The 12,635-nt window shown below is 42.6% G+C and overlaps 1 protein-coding gene across 2 annotated transcripts in view; it reads right to left on the reverse strand.

Moving 5' to 3' along the window:
• Positions 1 to 12,635, reverse strand: part of PDZRN3 (PDZ domain containing ring finger 3) — a 247,188-nt gene that overhangs the window by 145,144 nt on the left and 89,409 nt on the right. Inside the window, exon 1 of one of the 2 annotated variants that reach the window (XM_033865292.2) lies at positions 2,290 to 2,358. The exons of the other annotated variant lie outside the window; for it this stretch is intronic. The gene's annotated coding sequence lies outside the window, so the exon portion shown is untranslated. Of the gene's footprint in view, positions 1 to 2,289; positions 2,359 to 12,635 lie in introns of those variants that run through there. 2 annotated transcript variants of the gene reach the window in all.

The following is a 12,635-nucleotide window of genomic DNA, read 5'->3' on the forward strand; positions in this document are numbered from 1 at the left end:
AGACAAGTCAGCAAGAAGACAAAGGAGACAAGCACGGGGCAGCGTTGCCCATGGACTTTGTCTCCCGGGAGCATCCTTCTGTGGTCAGTGTGCCTGCAACCCCATCAAGCCCCCTCACCCCTGCTCAGCCTCAAGGAAGACTTCACGCTTCTGGACCTCAGGCACAGCCGCCCCCATTCCCCATTATATTTCTCATTTCTGAGGAGCTAGAATCAGCTGAAGGAAGATTCGCCGAGCTTCAGAGCATCACAGTGTGCATCTAGGAGAGGTGGGCTGGCAGCTGGGACGGGATTAAAAAGTCACTGGGTTTGCTCACTGCTCTGCGGTCTCTGAATGGTCTCTAGCACGGCAGTGTGGAATCAGGAACTCCGTCGCATGACCTAAAAGCACGTGTGTCTCTCCGAAAAGACTTTGCACCTCCTACAAGACACTGAGGGGGGATGTAGGGCAGTTCTAGAGGGTCTGGGCCTCTAGGAAGCCTACCATTCACCAGGAGCTTGCTGGAATCAATGATCACATACAAATCTGCTTTAGGTCTAAAGTATTTTTGATATTGCGTGGCCACTGTTCATGCAAAAGTTTCTACCACTTCCACCCTGCTACCTCACCCCTCTCTCCAACTAGACTGTAAACTCCTTGGAAACAAAGATCACCTTACTCATCTCTGTATCCTTACTACCCAAGGCGTAGCTGCCATGCAGCAGTCGACCCTCAAAAACATTTGTTAAATAAATGTGACGGGAAGAATGATTTGTACAAGGGTTGGTCAAATGTATACCTCTTCATTTATCTGAGGTTCTAAGACTTAAGTGTGTCAAGTAGGGTTGACAAACTCAGCCTGTAAGCCAGCTCTGGCCCATGTGCAGTTTCTATAAAGCTTTCAAGCTTTTAAATGATTGGAAAAAAATATTTTGTGTGTGATGTATGAAATTATATGAAATTGAAATTTCTGTGTCCATCAATAAAATTTAATTGGAACAAAATATTTTGTGTGTGATGTATGAAATTATATGAAATTGAAATTTCTGTGTCCATCAATAAAATTTTATTGGAACCACAGCCATACCCATTTGGTAACGTCAACGGCTGCTTTGGGGCTATTTCAGTATTGTTGGGTAGTTGCTACAGAAATGGCACGGCCCCAAAAGCCTACAATATTTATTCCCTGGCCCTTTATTGGAAAAATGTGCTGACCCCTGATATCCAGCAACACGAAATGAGGAGATAAACATAGTATAGTCATCAGAATATGAACTTCCTGACAAGTAGACTTCCTTTCACTTTGAGACTTTCCAGTCACTGGCATGAAAACAAAAGACATTTGAACATGAGGCACGAAGAGCAAAACATCTTAGTAGTGCAGGGCAGCAGGCTCTGGACTCAGAAGGGCATGCGTTTAATCAGTATGCTATAGTAATGTTTAACAGGTTACTTACTTTCTAAACCTCAGCCTCCTCAGCAGTAAAACAGACACAAAGATAAGACCTCTTCTCAGGTCGTTGTTCGAACAATCAAATAACGCAGTGTATCTTTACCTGTTAACCTGGTATCTAACATCTAGTAAACATTTGATAAAAGAACTATAATACTTTTCCTCATTGTCTTTGGAGGAATGTTTCACTTTGTGGAAAATGTGCTCTTTGATATGTGTCTCTGACATGAATTATTCATATCAGACTGCAGTTTTTATATTTAAGGATCATAATATGAATTGCTACTCTAGGACCTAGCTGCTAACGATGAATTCACTCAAACCTCAAACCTGTCTATGTGAAAACTTAGATTCTTGTGATAGAGCAAGAAATCTCTTGCTATTGGCTATTGTGATAGCCAATGAAATACGACAAGAAAAAAGCAATAAAAGGCAAGAGATATTGAGAGAGAGAATGAATTCTCATTATTTAGACATGACACGATAGACTTCAACAAAAAAAACCATAGAATAAACCTTAAAACTGTTTAAGTAGTTATGAATTACAAAAGCTGTATGTATGTGTGCATATATATGGAGACATACACATATGTATGCATAAAGATATGCATATATACACATATATATATATACACATGCACAAATATAAAATATCAAACAGCAAATGAAATGCGTAGTGATTCTCTGCAGAAAAACACAATGTTCTACTGACACGTACAAAAGAATGTTATGAAAGAATATGAATTGTAACACTTTAAATCAGTGAAAAATAAGACCACAGAAAGAGAACACTTGGTTAAAGGTCCAAAGAGAAATCTGGTGGCGTAACGACGGGGATGGAAGGGCTTAAAACAAACCTCAATCTCAGGATTACACAGCGGGACAACACAGCCCTCCCATTGCTCAGATGTTGGCCGGCGCTTTCTTGAAGCTGCTTTCATTTAGGAGTGAGCAAATGCAACTGGCAGAAAGGAAGTAGGAGGCTTTTCAAAAAGCAGCAGGAAATGAACAAGTAAGGAACACATTCACTGAGATCCTGGCAAAGGATCCAACGTGTTCTGTAAAAGGAGTTTGGAGCCTGTGAGTCGATTCATTGGACTTAAAACCCAGGACGGGATAGTTTCAGTATTGTGGACTATATCTTTCGGGCAGATACCAGAGGGCACGCTTACCCTTCAGTGGAACCTTTCTGTTCACCAGACACTTTTTTTTTTTTTTTTGCGGTACGCGAGCCTCTCACTGTTGTGGTCTCTCCCGTTGCGGAGCACAGGCTCCGGACGCGCAGGCTCAGCGACCATGGCTCCCGGGCCCAGCCGCTCCGCGGCATGTGGGATCTTCCCGGACCGGGGCATGAACCCGTGTCCCCTGCATCGGCAGGCGGACTCTCAACCACTGCGCCGCCAGGGAAGCCCTACCAGACACTTTTATTCTGGGAGGCTGGGAAACATTTTTGGACTAGAAGGGCTGATTTTTAGTTTAATATAAAATACTGCAAAAAGAAGACAGGGCTAGATACCACCATCCCTTCTTATAGTCAAGGATGCAAATGTATCAAAAATTTTGGCGACTAGAAAACAGAGAAGGTGGGAGACTGAAAAAAAAAAGGAAATTTAAGTAAAAGTAGAAGTATGTACATATTTTTCCTTCTTATAATACAGAACTCCTTTCTCCTACAGATCTTCAAAATCCGTCTTTAAAAAAAGGCTTAAAAACTTCAGTGATGCGTATTACTGCCAGTAGCCTAAAAGAAATCACATGGAGATTTCAAGTTTTCTCTGATTAACAAATTAGCCTCTCTAAACACACCAAGTTCTGAAAAAGCTATGACCTCCGAAAGTAGGCTGTGACCTCCATGGGCCACTCGTCACAGGCTGCCAGTGCTGGCTGCACTGTGGTCAGGTGTGCCCTTGGGGATCAGAAAACCTCTTTATTAAAAACGAAAGAGAACTTGGTCTTCTCTTGTTGCTTTGATGTGAGATCAGCAATTTCTAATAAAAGGGATTTTTTTTTTTTCCTGAACAGGGCTACAGAACCAAAATCTGAATTTAGGAGGGTATGTTTTCACTGGCAAGCTCTAGTTTAATTAATTTCAATTTATAAAGGAATAGCAAAGGTTAGTGACACTGTTACCCAGGCATGCAAATTCAAAGTGAACATAATCCGAGTTTACATTTTAGGAAAATAGCCAGTGTGTCTCGGGAGGTGAAATGTACCAGAGAGGGACAAAAGATATGTGATTTCAATAATGTTTTTTAAAGAAATGTTGCCTCCTGGGGCACAGTCAAAGGGTATGGGTAGGCACGAAAGGTTTCTTCGTGAAACCTTTTTGGTGGTCTGCGTGACGTTGCTCCGTTAAAAGCAGAACAGATAAATTAGCATTCATTAATTTTATGCATAGCATATTCCAGCATTTATAATTGCGATTCTCTTTTGAGGGTTTCCTTGCTCAGAGTTATGACTCTGTTAAATCTTTTTTTTTTTTTTTTAAGAAAAAGAATGTATATAAAGGCAGAGGAACATCATGTTTTATGAACACATGTCAGGTTCTAAGAAACCAAGCCCCATAAAAGACCACTAAGGAAATATTTGGAAGCAGAACTTCAAAACTTCTCCTTCCTTCTGTTTTCCCACATTTGGGAGTGGGGAGGCGTGGTGCAATGTGGTCAGTTATAGGCATTCATGAAAAGGCTGAATCGCTTTCATGTTTATACAATTGAACGTATGTAATAAAACAGAGAAAACACTAAAGCCGCAGAGGCAGCTGCAGAATCTTTACTCAACTGATTGTGAAGAGATTTCAAGCTCAAAGTAGTCTTTACCAATAACCTTGGTCACTCACTTTGAGCAGCTACTCTGAGTCCCTCGTATCCAGATTTTTCCCACCTCTAGACTTCAGCGTGATGTCCCGCCCCCACTGAAGCCCTCTGCTCCCCACTTGTCACTTGGCTAACTGCAATTTATTTCTAGATCTCAGCTTAAACATCACCCCCTCTGAGAGGCCCTCCCAGATTTGCCCCTCTCACTTAGGTCATCCTGTTTATTTCCTTCATAGCGCTTAGTGCAGCATGATGTCATTATGTTTGCTTATTTTCATCCTTTCTCTACTGGACTCTGAGCTTCCTGAGGGCAGAGACCCTCTATGCCAGTAGAGCACAGACATCATAATGTCATGGTTAAAATGCAGGTTTTAGATGTGGACTGTTGGGTTCCAATCCCAACCCCACCATGCACTAGCTGTGTGACCTCAGCAAGTTACTTAACCTCTCTGGGCAATGATTTCTTCCTCTTACGTGGAGGTAGGGTTAAGAATACCTACTGCATGTTTTCCATGGTTAAAATCCAATGCGATGATGCAAGTAAAGCACCTAAATGACCCCTGGCACATAATAAGCACTTCATAAATGAGCACTATTATTATTTGCCACTGTATACCTACTGCCAAGTACAGCTCTCATGCTGAAAGGTGCAGCATAAATACCTACTAAACTGATACACTTTAATATAATTATATCAGAGTATTCTCACAACAATCCATGAAGTATTTCTACACCCACTTCACAAATAAGGGACTACAAAGATTAGCAATGCCTTTCTCAAAGTCTCACAGCACTCTGGAAACTTCTATCTCCTGAGCCCCAGCCCCACCAGCATAAATTGAGGACATTATCTCTACTGCGTTTCTCCTGAGAGGGTTTCACATCCACCTGTAGTGGGCAGGGGTGGTCAGAAACAAAGTACATACACAATAAACCTAGTAAGAACCAATCTATACTCATGAAACAATGTTTATTTGATTACGAAAATGGTGTGATGTGGATGCTCTCCTGTCCGGTCCTACAAACCCTTTGAGCCTCAGTTTTTACCTTCTGTGAAATGGGGATAATAAAGATGAAAGGAGATAATATATGGAGAAGCCCTTGCATAGGGTCTGGCATTAATCGGGAGCTCAAAGTGAGCAAAGTAGGACCTGCTACTCACTTCCTTCTCCCTCCCAGAGGATGTGAACCGGGAAATGATTTTTAAGGCTGTAAGTTACACTTTATCCTAGATCTCATTAATTCAATGTTGAGAAACCATCAGAAATAGCTATTGTGCTTTCAAAGAACAGGGCGGCTAGAATGCTGAGGTCCTTGCACTTGCAATAGATACTATATGAGGTTGGGCTATTCTTCCTAAGAGTTTCTAAGCTCTCTTAACATATAATAAGAAGAATCAAAAATCCCAAATCTGGGGCATAAAAAAAAAATCATACATTCTGAGATATCCTTAGAATTCTTTGACTCATGAATACAGTTGTTTCAGGGAAAGTGGCTGTCTTCCTTTGATCTATTTAAAGAATCTGCCCACTCCTAATATTAGAAGGATTTTTTTTTTTTTTTAACCACAACTCTAGTTAATGGGGACTCAGCACTGTTACAAGAAAGACAAGGAGGTTCCTAAATAATCATGGTTCATGTCACGTCCCAGACCACACAAAACGACCACTTGACCTAAAAACCCAACGACGGAAATAAACCCCCCGTTTACCCGGGTTGGGCAAAATACAAACAACAGACAACTCTTCTCCCATGATGAGCGGAGGGTTCAGGCTCCATTCATGAGCCATCCTTGCAGGCAGTGTCCACAGGCTTAGGTCTGCACACAACTGACCTGAACAAATCACTCATGCTGACTCAGAGCTTTGAAGGTCAAGGTCAAAGGGCAGTGGGCTCTGGGGTCAAGGGCCACCCACCACACACTAAAGAGGCCGTGGGCAAGACCACTCATTACTGCTGTGGTTGGTTGCCTTGGACCCCTCCTGGCCTAGACTTGCCTCAGAAGCGGGTATTCTTTAGCAGCAGGTTTTAAAACCTGCTGGTTAATTCTTCAAACACCCAGTCCTGCTTTCTATCCAGTGTGTTGAGAAGGTGAAACTGAATGACCTCCCTTCTGAAGGTCAGGGAAGCTTGCTAAGGAGTTTGCAGACTACTGCTGGAGGGAAAAGCACTTCAATGGGAATAACGGCCAACAGGGCAAGCAGCAAGCAATTATCAATAAGGATTAGATAAATGCAATACGCAGGAGAGCTCTTGTTAAAGTTAGACAGGATAACGTGGCCCCGACATTACTCCAAGGAGGGGCAGAGATGCAGGAAGGACACAGGTCACTCAGAAAGTTGACCATCTTTCACACATAATTGTGAAGTAATGTGGATGATTCCAAATTCTGCTGACTTAAACCTTCAATGCCATTCCTCACTCTATTTCTGGCTGCATTCTTAATTTTTTTCACAGCATAAGAGGGCCATGTAGTGGGGATCAAAAACAAACAGCAGAAAGTAACAAAACGAAGCCATGTTCACAGACTAGTGAAACAGCGTGAAACAGAGAATGAGGATTTCGCGTGGGACTGGGGACCGTAAAAGGACTGTACGTCTTGAACACAATCTGACACTGAGGTCATCAATGCCTTTTGGAATAGAGAGGAAGAGGGATGGCCATGAGGAAAAGTGGATATTTTTAGTCTCAAGAATCTTTTTGAAACAAACAGCTGATAGGAAATGCTTTAAAACCTTGTAAGAAAGAGATAGCTAACCCAAAGGGAGAGAAAACTTTCTGACCAACCTATGTTCACTAAAAGAGATCTAGCAAGAGTAATACACACTTAAAAACATGTAAGAGCTTTTTGTTTTGTTTTATGTCCCCATGGCTAGAATGTGGGCTGAGGAATGAGGATTTGGACCTGGGGTCCACGAGTGCAAATACAAATTAAGCACCTCTGCTGGAATGAATTATACACAGTGACTTTCTACCTAAACTGGGCCTCATTCATTATCCTACTAAATGAGGACTTACAAACCTTACACACGCGACCTGAAGGGCTGCTGGGAGCTCTGACTCCTTGTTCAGGACCTGTAAGGCAGAGACCTTGGAAGGGCTCTGATGGTCGCCTCTGGCCCTCGCCACTGGCAGATCAAAGCGCTCATCCAAGACATTAAGACAAAACTGAACTGAGGCCAGGGCACAGACCCATCCCTAGACGGGGATGCAGACAGGTGGCCTGCGGTCTCCGCTGCGTGCTCTTCACTACACTCAGTCCCCACCCTCCCTGTTATCTCACACCCCTGCTCGTCTGCACTGCCACCTCTGGTGCCCGTCACCCCTCCCCTCACCCAATACAGCTCAGACCGTCCATTTCCAATTCAAGCCAGCAAATGCTGACTCTGTGCTCTGCAAAGCACCATGTTAATAAGCAAGGGGGCTTTAGGGATGGGAAGTGGAAAAGGAAGATACAGAAACGGTACGACAGAGCCTGTCCTCAAGGGGATGGCAAGGTGTTGGCTGGGAAAATAAGAAACCTTTCTTTTTTAAAGATGCCTAGGTCTAACTATATCATCGTGATAGTCTTACTCATTAATTCTCCATTTAAAAAGAAAAAAGGAAAGAAAAAAAAGAGGAAAAGAAGAAAAGGGAGAAAAGTGAAAAGGAAAAAAGCAAGAAATGAAATGAAATAAATGGGGCCTGGTCCTGACTTTCCTTCGGGAACCTGGGCTGCTTTCTGGTGATCACATCACTCTTTTCACAAGCCAGCTGGCCTGCCTTCCTGTCTATATCACATTAAAAATGAGAAGCAAAAAGAGAGAGGAAGTGGAGGGGGGAGATTTGTACTCAAAATCCAACGGTACGGAGAAGACCGGAAAAAAACACAAAACATAAAACTGTAGATGTGTGAACTCCCAAGTACAGTTTTGGGCTCTAAGGAGTAAAAGAAAAGCACCTGATGCAGTGACCCCTCTCTGTTCTGCCAGGAGAGTCACGGCCGTTGGAAAAGATTTGCAGTATAGCCACTACCTGTTCTTTAAGACAACAGGAGAGTAAAGTAATATACTTTATGAAGAGTTTCATCAAACTGGTACTATTCAGTGCACTCCTGGAAAAAGTGTTCATTCATTTCCTGACAGCGTAAGATCAGAACTGCCATGCTGCCTCAAGAACTGTTCAGGCCGGAGGGAATTAATCAACAGGTGAAAATAAATGTTTCTCTTTGTGTGTTTGTTTTCTCCAGACACAGGAGCTCAGAACATCAACCAGGCTGGGTTGCCTAATCCTGCCACTTCACTAGATGCTCTAAATGGGGCAAGTCATTTCATCTGTCTCTGCCTCAGGCTCCTTATGTGTAAACAGGGGAGAGTAATAATACCCTCCTCATAGGACTGTTGGGAAAATGAAACGAATTCATGCACAGCAAACCCTTTACACCAAGGCCTGGCACATAAGCTCTGTAAGTGTTAGCTGTCAACACCATCATCATCATTATTAGCATGACTTTACTTCTCACCCTTTCACTTCAGCATAATTCCTTAAATGTCTGATAACCACCACGAAAGCCTAATGCAAAGCCACGGAACACAGAATCTCTTTACACTCTGGGGGTCAAATTTTGGCCTCCCTGCAGTGGTTCTGTTCAACCATACTCCCTACCAGCCTGAAGTGAACTTGGAAATGCTGGAACAATGACCACAGAGATGTCTAGAGAGGTCTGGTTCTTTTACTGGGCACAGTGTAGACACTTTTTCCAACTTAATACTAGCGCAATAAAAATTAAGCGGTTACATAAGACCTCTACCAAATGACAAAAACATGATTATTTATTGGTTCACTACAAAATCCTTCAGAGAAATGGATGCTATAATTGAGAACTAGTTATTAAGAATCAATAACCTCAAGATCAATGCCAACATAGTCATGTTGTTATGAAAACCAAGGTAATTCTTAGTTCCTTGAGAATTAAGGAAGAAATCAAAATACTCGTCAAAGTGATCGTGTAAAAATCTTGATATACCAGGTTATGCCAAATCTGGGTCTAATACAAGAACCAAATGGCCTACAAAATTGTAGCTGTCATTTAAAACAGCATGTAGACCCTTAAATTGTAGTGAGAAAAATACAGATTAAATGTCACTTTTTAAAGTAAATTTAAGCCCAAAGTCTTAAATTTATTTCTTGGGGAGAAAATCATGGATATCTTTGATTTATAATCATTTCTTATACACCTCAAAATGTAATCAATCAAAACTTTGGAATTTTAAGGAAGAAATGTCATGAATTCATTGACTGGACCAGGGTATCGACTGACACCACTTTTGTCACTGTGCTGTGAAGACTTTAGCAGGTTGTGATGAAGACCAGATAAGGGATATAGCTTTGAAGAGAAATAAGTCAGGGAAATGCAAAATTTTATGACTGGACTATACTTTTTAATTGTCTTTATTCAATCAAGAGTGCTGATTCTGTCCCAAAATATGTCTGGTAATGAATTATCCTGTTTGTTGTGGACCAACTGAATCCTGCCTTTTCTCTTGATTTCTCCATTGCAAGCTTTATGCCCTATTCTATTCATGGTACTACTACAATGTTCCCCCATTCATAACCTCTGTCATTACCATGTCTGCCTTTGTCATACTGAGGATGACTTGGATGTGTATCTATCCCCCGCCCCCCCCACTCAGTGGATGACTGTAGGGGCTGATCTTCTTGCCTGACCCAGTGTCCCAACCCCCTCCCCGAATGCCATTTTTCATTAGCTGAGGACAAAGCTGCATTGTCAATCAAACAGATAGCCTCCCTGGAAGGAGGTACCCCTCTTCTTCAGTCAGGGGTGTGCAAGGGGTTACCTTTCCTTGCTAGAGCCAAACACATCTCAAGGCCCATATGTAGCTTCCAAACTTCTCAATGCCATATAGAGAAAATATACACATGCTGGCTCAGCGAATCCAGTCAGCCTAATGTCTAGACTGGGTGTTGGTAACACTTGAGGTACCCTCAGGGAGCAGGCAAGAACAAGAAGGAGAGAAAGGAGCTCAGTGCACACATCCTCCCTGCGGGAAGCCACCACCCCTCCGCTACTGCTGGTTGTTGGCCTTGAACGGAAGAGTGGGGCAGATACAATGTTTTCAGACAGTCTCAATTTTCAAATAAAGCCAGAAACCCAGACTTCTCTGTAAAAATCTCCGGATTTTTAAATGTTGGCAACAAATTCCAAACATTTTTAAACACAGTGGTCAATAAGCCAAACACTTCTTTTAGCCACATCCAATCTACAGGCTGCCAGTTATGGAGATGAGTCCCCCAAAAGGTTAGGCAACCTGAGTAATCATTTCCATCTCCACAGTATTTGCAAAGGACCAACAAATAATGAACACCTACCATGTGCCAGGCACCATGCTAACTGCTTTCCATGAGTCATCTCATTTTGAACCTCATTACAAACTGACTGTCATATCGTTACCCAGGTTGAAGAGATAAACAAAGACGTTTCGGAAAGTTCAGACCTTGTCTAAGTTTTGATAGTCAGGCCGGGGCAGGGTTCAAACTTGAGTCTGCATGACTTTAAACCCTACCTACTTCCCACTGGCCCACAGGATCCACCTAGAAACAATTGTAGAATAAAGCAGACCTTGCAGGAAGGGCTTACCGTGCCCTGGGGAAACAGCTGAGGTGGCATACGGATGTCTTTTTTATTTGTTGGGTACACAGTACCAAGCCTGCTGGTTGGGGCTCAGTGGTTTAACGCGGTCACCTAAATAGGGACAAGTAACAGTGTATTTGACCACGTTTCAAATTTTTGATTCAGCCCTTCGGCGTGATGATTGCTGGCTGGTGTGTTTCTGGCCAGAGGAGGTCAGACATCTGGCCCCTGACTGGATTTGCAAGCGAAATCACTCTTAATAATAACAATAGCAACAACAATAATAATTTTTAAAGAGGCAAACCAGAAAAATCTTTTTAGAAGCCTTTACTCAATGACACTTCCTTACAGCTCAAGGTTTCACATTTAACAAGTTGATTTTAATCTTCTTATTTCAACATCAAAGAAAGAAAAAAGGTTCAACATCAAATGGATCAGAAATGAAGTATTTTACAAAAAAATTCCAGTAACCTCATGCAGCACTCTTTCCTAATTACATGAACTTAAGTTTCCATATTCCTTAATGCTTACTTTTGGCAAAAATTAAAGCAAAAGCAACTGAATCCAAAATGAGTGCACAAGCCAGCTGCGACTTGTATTTGCCTTAATTTGACTTGACAATAGAGCGATTGTGAAGGATACAGCTTCCTCCCAAATCTTCCACCTCCACCCTCTCACTCTAACCACTTTCGAGAACAAACCTCTGGTTATTTATATAGAGCTGCACAACTACAAGAGTGTTCAACCGAGTATCAATCCACTACCTATTTGCAACTCCAAGTGCAAAAAAAAAAAAAAAAAAAAAATGAGAAAACATCTATCCGTGAGTGTATTATAAACTCAAAGGGCAATTTTATTATTTAAAAAAAAAATAGCCTGGAATTGCGTGCGGCTACATTCCCGAATGCTTTATGTAACAGGAGTGGCTTACTGGAACTGCCTAGGTGACACGTGCCACACAGCAGACAAAGTATCCACTAAAGGTCCATAGGAACCGCCGCCCTCTGCGAAAGGCATGGCTAGTAGGAGGAGAGGGGAGTTCTTACAAAGAACTTCCTTATACCACGTGAGAAGCCCAGGTGAGAGACAACCAAAGAAATCAGCTGGGCATCCCACTCTGCACCTTCTACTCCCTCCCTCTGGAACATCCTCGGCCAATATCACCTTCATCGCCTCCGGGTTTCTGTTTCCATGTCACCTCTTCCACGAGGCCCAACCTGACCCAAGAGCACACTTAATGCCAACCCTCCACTCCCAAACTCCCGACCCCATTACCTTCACACTTTATCACAGCACTCGGCACCACCTCACATTTTGTCTAACAACTCATAGATTATATCCTAGTTATGCCCCCAGGAGAATGGTGTGTCTATGAGGGCCGGACCTTGGCCTGTTTTTGTTCACTGTCGAGTCCCCAGTATCATACTTCATAAAACAGATATATATATATATATATATATATATATATTTTTTTTTTTTTTTTTGCGGTACGCAGGCCTCTCACTGTTGTGGCCTCTCCCGTTGCGGAGCACAGGGTCCAGACGCGCAGGCTCAGCAGCCATGGCTCACGGGCCCAGCCGCTCCGCATCATGTGGGATTCTCCCGGACTGGGGCACGAACCCGTGTCCCCTGCATCGGCAGGCGGACTCTCAACCACTGCGCCACCAGGGAAGCCCTAAAACAGATCTATTTTTAAATAAAATAATATACAAGTGATAGTTCATTAACAATCGCGCCCACTAGAACGTAAGTGCCT

The sequence above is a fragment of the Tursiops truncatus genome, chromosome 10 (assembly GCF_011762595.2).
Source record: "Tursiops truncatus isolate mTurTru1 chromosome 10, mTurTru1.mat.Y, whole genome shotgun sequence".
NCBI classification, from domain to species: Eukaryota; Metazoa; Chordata; class Mammalia; order Artiodactyla; family Delphinidae; genus Tursiops; species Tursiops truncatus.